Source organism: Chiloscyllium plagiosum, unplaced genomic scaffold, assembly GCF_037043375.1.
Source record: "Chiloscyllium plagiosum isolate Xiang-an unplaced genomic scaffold, Cpla_swu_hap1 HiC_scaffold_14, whole genome shotgun sequence".
Taxonomy (NCBI): domain Eukaryota; kingdom Metazoa; phylum Chordata; class Chondrichthyes; order Orectolobiformes; family Hemiscylliidae; genus Chiloscyllium; species Chiloscyllium plagiosum.
In genome coordinates this window covers 30,234,525-30,250,629 of record NW_028270152.1, presented here as the reverse complement: position 1 = coordinate 30,250,629, position 16,105 = coordinate 30,234,525, and the positions used below count along the sequence as shown (strand labels likewise).

Genomic DNA, 16,105 nt, shown 5'->3' with positions numbered 1-16,105 from the left:
TAAATCAATCATGATCATGATGACAGGCTATGTTAACTTACTTACTGGCTTTATCCAAATCTGATATTAACTCGAAAACTGAATTTAGAAATAAACATACCAGCTGAATTCCCACCAAGGTGATCCAGCACAAACAGATCTGAAGTAACAAGTTTGTAGCTGGAGGATCTGAGGTGAGGAGCTGGAGGCTGAGTCGTAAATGTTGTGCCACATCAGGGAAAGTGATAGTTGCCTGGACACTGATTCATAACATGGATCATCACACTCCTCAGTTTAGATAATGTGACCAGGCAGAGGTGGGTGTGAATACAGATGGAGGCAAGTACAGGGACCCAGGTGGTTGCTTTTGAGGAGCGTTAGACCCTGCAATTGTCCTAAGATTCTTCCATGCTGTGCAGATGACAGATAGTCGCCAGCTCTGCTGAAGAGTCGTCCAGACTTAAAATGTTAGGTCGCTTCCTCTCCATGAATGCTGCCTGATTTCCAAGGAGCAGGAAAATCAACATTTCGGGCAAAAGCCCTTCATCAATCCTGATTTTCCTGCTCCTCGGATGCTGCCTGACCGGCTGTGCTTTTCCAGCATCACTCTAATCTAGACTCTGATTTCTAGCATCTGCAATCCTCACTTTTGCCACTGAGATTTCCAGCATTTTTTGATTTCAGTACAGCTTCCACCATCTGCTATAATTTGCTCCTACCTGGTGGTAGTCACCAGTTTCTTTTTCAGGAAAATTAATCTCACTGCATGTTCGTAAAGTCATAGAGCATATTTTTAAATATTCTTAGTAGAATATTAAATATTCTTAGTAGAATCCAATCTTTCTGTGGACTTGTACTTTAACCTAACTACAAGGAGTCCTAGCAACATGAAATCTAGAGCTGCAATCCAGCTCTAGGGTGTTATGTGTCAGACTTGCTACATACTTCAATAAAACTGACATTGCTATCATGCATATTATATTTTGAACTTCAATCTAATTGTACACTTTAACGACTGGAAAATCTGATCACTCAAGGTTATCCAACCTATTTTGTGGATTAAAACCATTCCCTCATCTTAACAGGCAACAAAAGAACACTGCTGAAAATGTGTTGCTGGAAAAGCGCAGCAGGTCAGGCAGCATCCAAGGAGCAGGAGAATCGACGTTTCGGGCATGAGCCCTTCTTCAGGAATGAGGAAAGTAGGCTAAGATAAAAGGTAGGGAGGAGGGACTTGGGGGAGGGGCGTTGGAAATGCGATAGGTGGAAAGAGGTCAAGGTGAGGGTGATAGGCCGGAGTGGGGGTGGCGGCGGAGAGGTCAGGAAGATGATTGCAGGTTAGGAAGGCGGTGCTGAGTTCGAGGGATTTGACTGAGACAAAGTGGGGGGAGGGGAAATGAGGACCTCTCCGCCCCCACTCCCATTCTGGCTTATCACCCTCACCTTGACCTCCTTCCACCTATCGCATTTCCAACGCCCCTCCCCCAAGTCCCTCCTCCCTACCTTTTATCTTAGCCTGCTGGACACACTTTCCTCATTCCTGAAGAAGGGCTCATGCCTGAAACGTCGATTCTCCTGCTCCTTGGATGCTGCCTGACCTGCTGCGCTTTTCCAGCAACACATTTTCAGCTCTGATCTCCAGCATCTGCAGTCCTCACTTTCTCCTCCAACAAAAGAACACTCCAGAGTGATAAGAGTCAGTACCCTGCCCTAAACCAATGAAAGGGGTAGTTTCCAATTTGAATGAATCAGAAATCTAAGCAGAATCTCACACTGTTCCAAGGTTTGAGAAGCAAAGTGGGCGGTGGCAACTTCATTGGGTGAGGCGCCAAAAATCAGAGTCCTGACTAGCATGAAAGTTTGCAATGACATTTTTGGAACTTTCAAATGTATTAAGTTTTGAATAGGCAAGCATGCTTTTGCATTCTCATTAAAGTGGCCAATGTGCAGGAATTAAAATGCCTCCTCCGAATTAAGTTCTCCACAAGTGAGCAACATGTGATTTCAGATTTATAATTGTACATAAAAGATGTCCTGCCAGGTGAGGTTCTGTGCTTGCTTCACTTTGGAGTAGCTGGTGATTTGCCCTCTTTGGTGACTGTTTATTTAAATCATGACCAAGATTAGGCAATGGTAGTTTAAGTTGCACAGAACAAGGAGGCTGACTGAGGGAAGGAAGCTGGAGTATTACGGGCAGAGGTGAAGAGACGGGCCAATGGTAGAAGTCTGCCTGGCAAAAGGGACTAAGGCTGACTGGGGAACAGCCACAATATGGAGCTGTAGGTGGCCAATCCAAGAGACTGAGTGATGGTCTTGGCTTGCAAGGAATGACTGCTTGCCAAGGAGCCCTTTGAAAACAATGCCAGGACCTCTGATCCTTTATAGCAATGGCAAGAGTGTAACTTCCAAACTGCAACCACCACAAGATTCACCATGTGTTCATAGATATTATTTGCTGCGAATGAGGTGATTATGCAAAAAAGCTCCCCAAATGGAACTGCCACTCACTTTCGTGCATGTCACTGATCTTAGAAACATAGAATCCTGACAGTGCAGATTGAGGCCTTTTGAGTCTGCACCAATCCTCCGAAGAGCATCCCACCCAACACACTTGCAAGCTTATCCCTGCAATTCTGCGTTAACCATGGCCCATGCACCTAGCCAACACATACCAGGACAATTTAGCATGGTCAATCCACCTAAGCTGCACAACTTTAGACTGTGTGATGAAACTGGAGCACCTGGCAGAAAACCCACGTAGACACATTTACACTCCACAAACAGTCACCCAAGGCTGGAATCAAACCAGGGTCCCTGGCATTGAGAGGCAGCAGTGCTATCTACTGAGAGAATGTGCTGTCAAAATTAGTGCTTTTGGGCAATGTATTCCATTGTGCATTCCATCATAAATGCTGAGGTGTGAAACAACAAAGGATGCACAACAAATATGAACACTATTTGGAACCTTATTTGGAAACAACTTTAAAATGGGAAAAGTTGCATGGTGAGACAGCCACATTTTTACAGTCTACTTAAAAGTTATTCTAACAGCAGTTTGCTGATGACATCTACCAAAGCCATCAGAACCATCAGTTTAGCAACTGTGTAAATTAGCCGCAAGATATCAAGCAACCAAACTACTCAACTTGCTATAGGGAGGAGACTATTAAACTGGAAAGGGTGCAGAATTTACAAGGATGCTACTGAGATGAGAGGGTTTCACTTATAAGGAGAGGCTGGGACTTCTTTCCCTGCTGTGTAGGAGGTTGCATTATAGAGGGTTAGAAAATTATGACAGATGTAGTTAAGCTGAATCGCAAAGAGCTTTTCCCTAGTGTGGGGAATTCAAAACTAAACAGCATAATTTTGAGATGAGAAGGACAACCTTTTAATACAAAGTTTGGTGGGTATATGGAATGAGCTGCCAGAGGAAGTGGTAGATACAGGTACAATTACAACATTTGGATGGATACATGAACAGAAGTTCAGAGATATATGGGCCAAATGCAGGCAAATGCGACTAATTTAGTTTGGGAAACCTGGTAGCCACATAGGAGTTGAATCGAAGGGTCTGTTTCCATGCTGCATGTCTCTACGACCTGCGAACAAATCCCTGGAAGTTAGACTGGAAAACGTAAAATCTGATGTAAAAACCAAAAGAACTGCAGATGTTGCAAACCAGAAATAAAAAGACATTGCTGGGAAAACTTAACAGGTCTGGCAGCATCTGTGGAGACATCAGAATTAAAGTTTCAGGGTCCAATGACCCTCCACTGGTCCTGAAACGTTTACTCTGATTTCTCTCCAAAGATCCTGCCAAACCTGCTGAGCAGCAGGTCAGGCAGCATCCAAGGAGCAGGAGCAAAACCTGCTGATTTAGTTCCCCATCCCATTCACCTATTGTACTCCATGCTACTTTCTCCCCACCCCCACCCTCCTCTCATTTATCTCTCCACCCTTTAGGCACTCTGCCTGTATTCCTGATGAAGGGCTTTTGCCCGAAATGTCGATTTTCCTGCTCCTCGGATGCTGCCTGAACTGCTGCGCTTTTCCAGCACCACTCTAATCCAGAACATAAATAGGAAGGGTTTAGAGGGACATTGGCAAATGGACTAGATTAATTTAGGATATTGGGTCGGCATGGATGTGTTGGACCAAAGGGTCTGTTTTTGTGCATCCTACCATCTCTTCTGAAAGACCCTAATTTTTGCACTCTGCCCCCTAATACTAGAAGCTCCAATCAGAGAATCAGAGCAACCTAACTATGTGTCTATACGTGTGTCTGTAAGAGTGAATGTGCAAGATGTCATAGCAATTCAAGGTAAGTGAGACAGTAAACAAACTTTAAACTCATGAAAAGTTGTTTCCATAATCCAAGGGTAAGAAATGGCACATCTCTTACCACAAAAAAAATGTTAACCTTGGGTAGTAACAGAGCATGCACATTCTGCCTGTGTCAATGGCAGCGTCTCCCACATGACCCAAATAAAACGTAAAATCAACAGACAAATGTGAGGAAAAATATCTTGTCTGAATCTGCAAAACATTTTCACAAAAAGAAACCTTTACTTGAGGATGTGATAAGGCTAAAATACTAAAGAAGAATTTTTATTGTCTGTTTTCCTTCTGATAGTCCCAAATACATTATTATGGACTGGGACAGGCAATTTGATTACCCTTTTTCCAAGCCATGGCCACTTTACCACCATCAACTTAGTTATTTTGTCACTTTTTGCTCATGGCCAATATGCTGGGATAATTTCAATCCATATGCAAGTACAAATCCACCTTGCATCTATTAAGCTTGAAGCCATGGGGCATATAAAGAGAATGGTGTATCAAACTAAATTTGCAAAACACCAGGGCTCCTCTGGACCGCCTGACAAATCTAAATATTGAAGGAGAATTTAAAAAGAAATGTTTCAAAACTCTGGATGTTTTTATCGATGTTCTCTTAAAACATTCAAAAGATAAAGAAACTACATTAACAATGAAAGAGGGGATGAAAGTGGGACAGTAGTGAGGTTATGAACAAGGTTACAGAAGACAACTAGGGCAGTAAACGTAAGATGAAAAATAAAAATATCAAAAACAGTTAAGGTATAGTCGAACGTTCATCAGACATTTAAGCAGCAAAAGGAAACTCCAGGCACGAGCAAGTTAACTGACAAATTAGCAAAATAAAATCACTCCAGATAGGCACTGAGATGTCTGGTCACCGAAATAGAATCTTGCTTCAGCTTTCACTGAAGACAAATATAATAACAGTGAAAATGGAAAGAAAGAGAAAACACTGGATAAACTGAAAAAAAGACTTCAGGTGGATTGCACCTGTAGATGGTTAAAATAGACAGGATAGCAGAGACATTGGTATTCTCATATAAAATGCAATAGAGAAAGAAATAGTGATACAGGATTAGTAGGCAGAAAATAAAGCATACTACCTCATGGAATTTAACTTAATGACAGAAGCAGGAAACATACTAGATTCTTTGTTTAAAGGATCAGAGTTTGAAGTCACATTACACCAGATTATAGTCCAACAATTGATTCGAGATCACAAGCTTTCGGAACACTGCTCCTTTGTCAGGTGAAGCAGTGTTTCAAAAGCTTGTTATTTCAAATAAACCTGTAGAACTATAACCTGGTGATGTGTAACTTGTGACTTTGTCCAGGGCAAAAGTGAGAACGCCTCATCTTCCGCCTCGGAACACTTCAACCCCTGGGCATCAATGGGGACTTCACCAGTTTCCTCATTTCCCCTCCCCCCCACCTTATCCGAGTTCCAACCTTCCAACTCAGCACTGTCCACATGACCTGTCCTACCTGCCAATCTCCCTTCCCACCTATCCGCTCCACCCTCCCCTCCACCCCCACCCCACCCCATTTATCTCTCCATCCTGGAGGCTTCCTGCCTCTATTCCTGATGAAGGGCTTTTGCCCAAAACATCCATTTTCCTGCTCCTCAGATGCTGCCTGACCTGCTGTGCTTTTCCAGCACCACTCTGATCTAATTCTTGTGTCTTTGTCCATCCTAGTGCAACATTGGCATCCCAACATAAAAGGATCAGGTAACAATACAGCCAGAGAAGGAAAATATAATAAAGGTCATCAGGGACTTCTTAAAAGATAGTAAAGTTTAACCAATCTTGTTGAATTCTTTGATGAAATACTTGAAAGAGTTGCTAGAAATGATATGGAAATGGCATACATGTGGTCTGAGGCGGCTTTCTTTAATAAGGTATCATATAAGACAGACTTGACAAAATGTCAATGTGCAAGGAAATACATGCTAGGAAACAGAATTGATTGCAGAGAAGTTTGGAATTAGAAGGTGCTTCTCAGATCGGCAGACAGTGTGCTTGACAGGGATCTGTGTTGTGGCTAATGTTCACAATACATAAATGGTTTGGATACACTAACTGGAAGTATGGTGTTGCAGATGATACTAACTTGTAGTAAAGCTAATAATGTGAAACATTTAAACATCTTTGTAGTGTGACTGGATAAATGATAAGTAAAGTGGCAAATTATGAGATCAATTATTGGTAGGAGGGATAAGGAGACCATTATTTCTTGGCTGTAAAAAAAACTAAATCGAAAAGAGGATCAAAAACATTTGTAAATACAGAAACATAAATGACCACAAGAAATAATGCAATTTGGTAAGGACATAAGAGTTGCGATCAAAGTACTGCAGATCACTTTTAAAGAAATCAGAAGTCAAGACACAATGTTATATTTATATCAAATCTCGGTCAGACAATACCTGAAATGTGCATGTGTTTGGTCTCTAAATTACAGAAAAAGATGTTAAAACACTGTTACAAGTACATAAAACAATTCTGGTGGCATCTTTACAAATGAGAGGATGCAACTAATAGAGAAGAATGAGACTGCACTTCTCTCCTGAACAAGAACCGGTCAGGGCACTTGCCGAGACAAGGAAAGTCCTGAATGCACAAATCCAAAGCCAGAGATAGTGTCCCAGATTGTAAGATTCCTGTTTTAGTCAGTTTGAAGATGGACGTGAGGTCTTCATATTTTTTTTAAATGTCATTTATCAAAAGCCATTCACCTCATACAAATTCCTTCAAATACTTAAACTTTTATAAAAGTAAACATTTCATTCAAATTCTCAGTTTGTTATTAAAACAAACATTTGTAGCCTTGCATCAAAGCTTTAAAACAACTTGGAGCTGACTATCAAACTGTGAACTGACATGGTAATATAAATTATAAAATCAGTTACACAATAGAAATCCTATCATAATAACCCTCAAGCTTATGTCCACAAAAATAAATCAGCACACATCTTCCTTAAATTGAAGATTTTTTTAAAATTTAAAGCGGAAGAGATTTAAATTACAACTCCAATGAGATTTCAACGCCGTAACATCATGATAGCTTAAATGATTTTATCCATTTTGTTTACACAAATTAATGTTTATTTTTAACAAACCCACAGGCTACTTTACTCCTTCTACCCAAAAGGATGTTTTATTTCTCCAAAGGGTCATATCATTTATTGGACAGTTGTTTTGAAAATCACATTATTACTACACGTGTAGATGCATCTATCAACCACAAAATCTGGGGGTTGGGGAGGGGGCTGTCAGACGTTATGTCAGACAGGTGGTTTTCAGTAAATTCTACCAGATCCAATGAGAGAGCCCAGCATTTGTAAATGAGGAACTCAGGGGATCGCAGGTGATCTTTAACGAGTGTAATTGACAATGCCCAACAGGATGTTACTTCCATGCTGGGGATTTCTTCCCCCTAAACATGGAACTGTTTTCTCTCCAATTTTCCCTTCCTTTCCACTCCCAGCATCATGACCACTCCAGACATAATATCACTTATCCACAATTGTGCACTTTTTCACATTCACACTCTTTCACATTCTCATCGTCAGTAATGTTAATAGCACAGGAGGAAATTATTTAAATTTTGCCTCATTAAATTTATGTTCACGGACTATGTCTGGTGGTGCATTTGTAGTGCAGAGGTTAACCTCCAAGCTAGAAACTGATGGTTCAAATCCAACTCTAGACTGGATGGCCATGTGTTTACCAACTATGATTGATACAGCTGATGACTTGCAGTAAGAGCAGCACACAATCTCCTGGTCAGTCATACTGCAGAAAGCAACAGAAAGCAATGCACCTTGATAAGTATTACCATTGACCAGCATGGTTGCATATGCCCTCTGAAGGCATGGTACCAGAGGTGTAAGAGTGAGGGAAGAGATGTGTGTTGGAGAGAATTATGTGACAGAAGCAGCAAAAGTATGGTGTGAGAGAGACAGCGAGAGTGTGGTGTGCAAGTGAAACAGAATGACAGAGAAAGGGAGAGAGGGAGAGAGAGAAAGAGCACAAGACATCGAGTTTAAAAGAGAGAAAGTGAATAAGCAAGAGAGGTGTGTGTGAAAGAGAGTGCAAGAGAATGACGTGAGATAGAGCAAGAGAATGGTAAATGTGAGAGAGACAGACAGACAGTGGTGTAAGAAAGTCAAAGGGCGCAGAAAAGCAAGCAAGTGAGAGCGTGCAAAAGAGACAGCAAGAAAGTGAAAGGTGTGAGAGACTGAATGAGTGTGTCAATGTGGGAATGAATGATATCTCCTGTTCACTGCGTCATTTTTCAGGTAGGTAGGGAGGTCAATGCAAGCAACAGATTGCTCTGCAGCCACTAACAAAATTGTGATCGGTTGACTAGGGCTACATTTCTTCAGGATAGCTTTCTTCTGCCAGGTCCTAAATTTCCCATTCTCTCTTAAAATGACTTTTCCTCAGCAATGCCTTTCATCTAATGACCTACTCTAGCAACCAATAGCAGGTGAGGGTGAATGCGAGTCAAGGTCAGAATTTAGCCTTGCAAAGATTTATGCTTGATGGTTTAATAATTTTCTATCAGAGCTACAAGGTCAAAGGAAGTGGAGTGGAATTTTATTTTTGATTTAGAATCCATTAAAATAGTGTGCTTAAAATAAAGTTGTTGGCATGCAGTAAAATTGACTAACTTCTATTTTTCTTTCTATTTCAGACCACCATGAGAATTCAGGAATTGAATATGTTTACACTAAAACTTTTTTTAAAAACCACATTCGATCTTTCCCCCAGATTCTTTTGGAAATCTCAGGGAATTCATTACTCCAGTGGGAACGGCTGTATTTCCTACAGATTAAGAAAAGCTTCAGTGACATATAGAGACATTTATGCACTAAATTTGGAACTGTGTTAGGAGATAATACAGTATAATATTCAAACAATCATATTTTCAATTAAGGATATATCAAAGTTTTGTAACAAATCTGGTATACCTTGTAAAATGTTTCATCATCTATCTTTTCGGTCGTATGTATTTAGATTTATCATTACCAACATTAAACATCAATATAATAAGTATCAAAAATCTAGCTAAACAAGTACAACGTGCTTGCAGTAGAACAGGTTGATAAGATATTTTGTTTAAACATGGCAGGTTATGATATTAACTTGAATATTTGTGAACCAAGTTTCAGAAGTAACTTTGAAAAAGGAACTTGATACATTCTTTAAAGCAAGAGTGGGATTAATTGTATAGCTCTTCTCCTGAGCCAGTATAATCACGATGGACAGAATGACCTTCTCCAGTGGCGTAAGGTCCAAAATTTTAATATTTATTGTATCTAGCACTAAGACAAGTACTACAAAATCTGGTGCCGAGAGTTTGATTTAAAAGTGTGAATACTGAAAATAACAGTTATATGTAAAAATGGTATTTCATGATGATGTATACTAGAGAGAAGTATTTTCATTAGGACTACAGTTAAGCTATGACATAAAGAAATCTGGACCTGGGAACATTGGAATTAGCAACAAAAGTAAGCCATTCAGCCTTTCAAGTTTGCTCCACTATTCAATGAGTGAATGGCGAATCTGTTTGCATTCCAAATTCCACATTTCCATCTACCAGGAACTTGCTTCCACCTTAAAAGTATTCAATGACTCCACATCCATCACCTCCTGACGTAGATGACTTCAGAGCTGCAAACGCTTAGAGGGAAAAAAAATCCCTTCATCTTTGTCCCAAACTGGGCAATCCCTAACTTTAAAAATGTTCCCAAGTTATGAACCAATCTACGGATGGAAACATTCTGCTGCGGTTCTGTTCGCCGAGCTGGAAGCTTTTGTTGCAAATGTTTCGTCCCCTGTCTAGGTGACATCCTCAGTGCTTGGGAGCCTCCTGTGAAGCACTTCTGTGGTGCTTCCTCCGGCATTTATAGTGGCTTGTCCCTGCCGCTTCCGGTTGTCAGTTTCAGCTGTCCGCTGTAGTGGCCGGTATATTGGGTCCAGGTCGATGTGTTTATTGATGGAGTTTGTGGATGAGTGCCATGCTTCTAGGAATTCCCTTGCTGTTCTTTGTTTGGTTTGCCCTATAATGGTAGTGTTGTCCCAGTCAAATTCATGTTGCTTGTCGTCTGCGTGTGTGGCTACTAGGGATAGCTGGTCGTGTCGTTTCGTGGCTAGTTGATGTTCGTGGATGCGGATCGTTAGCTGTCTTCCTGTTTGTCCTATATAGTGTTTTGTGCAGTCCTTGCATGGGATTTTGTACACTACATTAGTTTTGCTCATGCTGGGTATCGGGTCCTTGGTTCTGGTGAGTTGTTGTCTGAGTGTGGCTGTTGGTTTGTGTGCTGTTATAAGTCCAGTAGTCTGGCTGTCATTTCAGAGATGTTCTTGATGTATGGTAGTGTGGCTAGTCCTTTGGGTTGCGGCATGTCCTCGTTCCGTTGTCTTTCCCTTAGGCATCTGTTCGGGCGGCACGGTGGCACAGTGGTTCGCACTGCTGCCTCACAGCGCCAGAGACCCTGGTTCAATTCCCGCCTCAGGTGACTGACTGTGTGGAGTTTGCACGTTCTCCCTGTGTCTGCGTGGGTTTCCTCCGGGTGCTCCGGTTTCCTCCCACCATCCAAAGATGTGCAGGTCAGGTGAATTGGCCATGCTAAATTGCCCGTAGTGTTAGGTAAGGGGTAAATGTAGGGATATGGGTGGGTTGCGCTTCGGTGGGTCGGTGTGGACTTGTTGGGCCGAAGGGCCTGTTTCCACACTGTAATGTAATGTAAAAAAAAATGTAATGAAATTGCGAGGATATCCGTTTTTGGCGAATACCTTGTATAGGTGTTCCTCTTCCTCTTTTTGCAGTTCTGGTGTGCTGCAGTGTGTTGTGGCCCTTTTGAATAGTGTCTTGATGCAACTTCATTTGTGTGTATTGGGGTGGTTGCTTTCATAGTTCAGGACTTGGTCTGTGTGTGTGGCTTTCCTGTGTACCTTAGTGGTGAATTGTCCGTTTCGTGTTCTCTGTACCCTCACGTCTAGGAATGGGAGTTGGTTGTCCTTTTCTTCCTCTCTCATGAATCGGATTCCTGTGCGTGTGGACCCAATATACCGGCCACTACAGCGGACAGCTGAAACTGACAACCGGAAGCGGCAGGGACAGGCCACTATAAATGCCAGAGGAAACACCACAGAAGCGCTTCACAGGAGGCTCCCAAGCACTGAGGATGTCACCTAGACAGGGGACGAAACGTTTGCAACAAAAACTTCCAGCTCGGCGAACAGAACCACAGCAACGAGCACCCGAGCTACAAATCTTCTCACAAACTTTGAATGGAAACATTCTTTCCACACTCACCTTGTCAAAGCCATTCAGAATCTTGTTAACTTGAATCAAATGACCCTTACTCTTCTGAACTCTAATGAAAATAAATCCAGAATGTCCAATCTTTTCTCATAAGGCAACCCCCTCATTCCAGATTATCAATCTAGTAAATCTCCTCCAATTAGTTTGTTGTCTCATAATTTTTTTCAGAAGCAATTTCTACCCAGAAAGAACAGAATACATTCTGCCAGTCAAGCAGAAATAGTAATCAATAGTTATCAAAAAACAGCAGCTATTTTCTACTTGAATTCCACTTGAATTGCTCATCTCTACATTATCACCACACTTATCTAGTATACATACAAAAACTGAATGACAAAGTAAAATCAAGACTAACTTACCTCAAAATCAAACAGTTCCAGTGAAAGTGGTAATCAGAATTGGAGATGGACAGAGTTGGATTAAGATCCTACAAACAAGAAGTAATTCTTACTACACAAAGAAAGTCCTGTTATTGAAACCAACATTGTCTGAATTGATATTAGGTCACAAAATTTCAATAGTAAGAACAGTCAACGAATAACAATCTGTAATAGGAATTAAAAGTTTATTGGCACCTTAGTCACCTGAAATGGAAAGAACAAGTTGGTTTTTCTCTTTATTGTAGACAAGTGACAATGAAAATAACTACAATGATGAAATTCCTTTACACAAGGGGGCAGAAATTGCCCAAAAACTAATAGATCAATCAGCTTAACACTGGTGGTAGGCAAGAATAGAACATATAGAAATGAAAAATATAATAATGAATTGTCAGCATGGATTTCAAAACATTGCTTATTCAACCTGTTTCAATAATTTAAAGAAGTAACAAAGAGCAACAGAGTTCTACTTATGGTTTCATTTATATGGCTTTTCAAATGGCCTAAATAAAATGTCCTACAATAGGCTAATGAATAAGGTCAGAAAGTGCAGTCAGGAAACATGTGGTCCGATCATGACCGATGCACTGCAGTAACTCACCAAAACATCTACGCCAGCACCATCGAAACTCGCAACCTCCACCACCAGAGAGGATGAGGAGAACTTGTCAATTTGACAAGAACAGAGAGAAGGACTTGCAGAACCTGCAAACATTCACCTTGGAACTGTAAAACTGGTCCTCCACTGTCATTGGGTCAAAGCCTTGGAACTCCCTTCCTAACTGCACTGTGGGTGTTCCTACATACCAAGGACAGCAGTGGTTCGAAACTGCAGCTCACCATCATGTTCTCCTGGGCAATTGTCTGGCCGAGCCAATTATGCCATGTTGTATGAACAAATAGAAAACAAAACATACTAAATCATAGAGTAGAATTCCTACAGGGTGGAAGCTGGCCATTCTATCCATTGAGTTCACACCAACTCTCCAAAGAACATCCCACCAGACCTGCCTGCCTACCCTTAATGTGACGCTGCATTTCCCATGGCTAACCGATCAGCCTGCACATTCCTGGATACTATGGCAATTTAGCATGACCAATCCACCTAATCTGCACATCTTTGGACTGTGGAAGGAAACTGACATCGACACAGAGTGAATGTGCAAACTCTACAAACTAGTCGCTAGAGGGTGGAATCAAACCCAGAATCCTGGTGCTGTGAGGCACTGAGCCATCTAAAGAGTGAGAGCAAAGGAATAATTGTTGTTGAAGGTAGTAGGTGAGAAGTGATGATCCACAAGGATCAGTGCTGTGTCTATTTTTTCACAAATTCCTTTAATGTTTTGAACTTGTGAATCAAAACCAAAATCTCAAAATTTAGAGATGACACGAAATTGGGTAAATAGTCAAGATCCCTGATCCCAAAATTTCAGTAGAATATTAATAAACTTTTACAGTGTGGAACAATTTGGCAAATGAAGTTCAACGTAGATAGATCTGAAGAAGTACATTTTGGTAGCAAGAAAAGGGAGTTTTGTTTTGGAAGGTGCAAGTCTGGATGTAGGTGTATAGGGAAAAAAGGAATATTGGTGTACAAATACATCAATTATCAAATGTTTTACTACAGGTTCATGAGGCCATTAAAAAGCAAAGTAGTAGGCTTTTGGATAGAACTGAAAAGAAGAAAAGTTTTGCTAACCTTCATCAAACCTTGTATAAACCCAAAGTCCAAAGATGTGCAAATTAGAGGTATCGGCCATGCTAATTGCCCATAGTGTTCAGGGATGTGTAGGTTAATTGCATTAGTCAAGGGAAATGCAGGGTTATAGGATAGCGGGATGAGTCTGGTGGGATGTTCTTTTAAGGGTCACTGTGGACTTATTGAGCCAAATGGCCTGTTTCCTCACTGTAGGAATTTTATGATTCAATGAAACCACAATTAAAGAACTGCGTGCAGTTTGGGTTGGGTTAGCATAAAAATAATAGAGGCAATGGAGAGGGCATAGAGAAGATTTGAAGAAGGATGATATCAGAAATGCATGGGTTTATATCTCAGGAATGATTGACATGTTCGGTCTTTCCTCCCTTGCAAAAAGGGAGAGGGGTAATCTAATAAAGAACTTTGAATTTTTGAAAGGTTTTCATTGAATAGATACAGATTGAATGTGTCTGCTTGGAGGCAGTCAATATAAACGTCAAATAAGGGAATTGAGAAGAAATCTCTGCACCCAAAGAGTGGTGAGAATGTAGAAATTGCTAATGCAACGAATGGTCAAAAATGCGTCTATGGGATTTGTTAAGGGCAAGCTGGATAAGCATGAGGAAGAAGGGAATAGAGGGTTATGGTGATAAATTTAGATGAGTAAAGATGGGAGGAGACTGGAGAGGAGTACAAATACTAGATGGATTGTCTGGGCTGAGTGGCCTGTATCCTTATTGCTATATGTTTTATGGAAGCCCACGTACAGCTCACATGTAATCTAATCTGGCAGATGTCGAGGTTACAATCTGGTACCTTCATACTATGCATGATACATTGTAATATGTACAATGTTCTTATTCACTGAGCCATTGGGAATTCTAATCTACTGATAAATAGACTTGGCATTTGAGGTTGAATTAAGATGGTACCGAGCAGTAAAAGTGACCCAATTTATACTTGGGAAACAAAAGAATGCCTTTGGGCTATTATTATGTAGTAACTGGAAGTACGATCTTATTTACAATCATTGTGGTTTGATCACAAAAATCACTAAGGCGGCTGGTTCTTGGTTTTCTCAAGTGTTGCCGAAAGTATTCTTGTGTCTTGCTGACGTAAAAGTACCAGTAATTGGGTCAGCCACGGAGGTCAGTGACCATAAGATTTTACCCACCAGAACTGAAATATTCGATATAATAATTTGACATTTTGTACTCTTGGTGGCTTTGTGGATATCATAAAATCACAAGACTCCACCATGGTAAACTTTTCAATTCACACAATTTTCAGTGGGTTTAAAGCTCACAACAATTTATAATGCTTAACGTGTGAAAATACAAACCTCTCAGCTATTTACAATGCAATGCACTTAGCTGAAGTAATTTTGCAAGCATTCACATTTTCAGATGTTTGTTATTAAAGCATTAATTTTAGCCACAAGTAGTATAACATTTCCATTTCGGAGGTGAAGTGGACTGCAATAACATTACTTCACTCGTAGAGCACTGGGCTGAAATATAACATACATGGACTATCTGGACTAGGGGGCTCTCAAAATTATTTCTCAGTTGTTTAATTCCCATCCTTATTTTCAGAATGAAACTTAGATGGCAAATTGTAATAATAATAAATAGCTTTGCGCAGGTTATGAAGAATCAGACTGAAACTAAAGAGCGTAACTAGGCAAATAAGAAATATTGATTAATGTTTATACATTGAACAATTATATCCTTTACTCTGGATGTAATGTGGAACAATGTTTTGCAAATATGTTCTTTACAAGTACTTACAATTTTTGAAACTGAAGAATAAATCCTCTTCACTGTACAGTGTGAATGTGCAAAAGGATGAGTAAATTTTAAAATGCGTGACATTGCTTAACTTGACTTGATCATTAGGGTTCTCTCTGGGAACAGTCAATGTTAAAGTGCATTCCTGTGCTTCTAGTTGTGAGGCCAATTGACAGATATTCTTAATGGCTCCATATCTGAGCTCTGCTTCATCTTCCAAGCTCTAATAATTCAGTTATCTCATTCTCCTAAGATTTGTGCCTCACTCCTTGTACCATAGTTTTGTCATTTATATTCTATGATCTAATGTCTTTTGTCTGACTTCCATGTACTGAGCTATGATTCAAATCATTCCAATTCATTCCTTTCTGACAGATTCCTTTTTAAAAAAATATTGCTTTTTTTTATTCATTCATCCATCAGATGAGGGTGTAGCTGATTGGTCCAGCATTTTTAGGCATAAGGGCATTTAAGAGTCAACCTCAATTCTGTGGGTTTAGAGTCAGACCAGGAATTGATGGCAAATTTTCCTAAAAGAACTCTTGTGAACCAATTGTGAACTGAAATGTTCAGAA

General features: G+C 40.4%; 1 protein-coding gene across 5 annotated transcripts in view; it reads right to left on the bottom strand.

Annotated features, from left to right (window-relative positions):
• Window positions 1–16,105, bottom strand: part of pparg (peroxisome proliferator-activated receptor gamma) — a 158,709-nt gene that overhangs the window by 60,365 nt on the left and 82,239 nt on the right. For 3 of the 5 annotated variants that reach the window (XM_087994252.1, XM_043707949.2, XM_043707950.2), the window contains exon 2: window positions 12,021–12,088. The exons of the other annotated variants lie outside the window; for them this stretch is intronic. The gene's annotated coding sequence lies outside the window, so the exon portion shown is untranslated. The remainder of the gene's footprint in view (window positions 1–12,020; window positions 12,089–16,105) is intronic. 5 annotated transcript variants of the gene reach the window in all.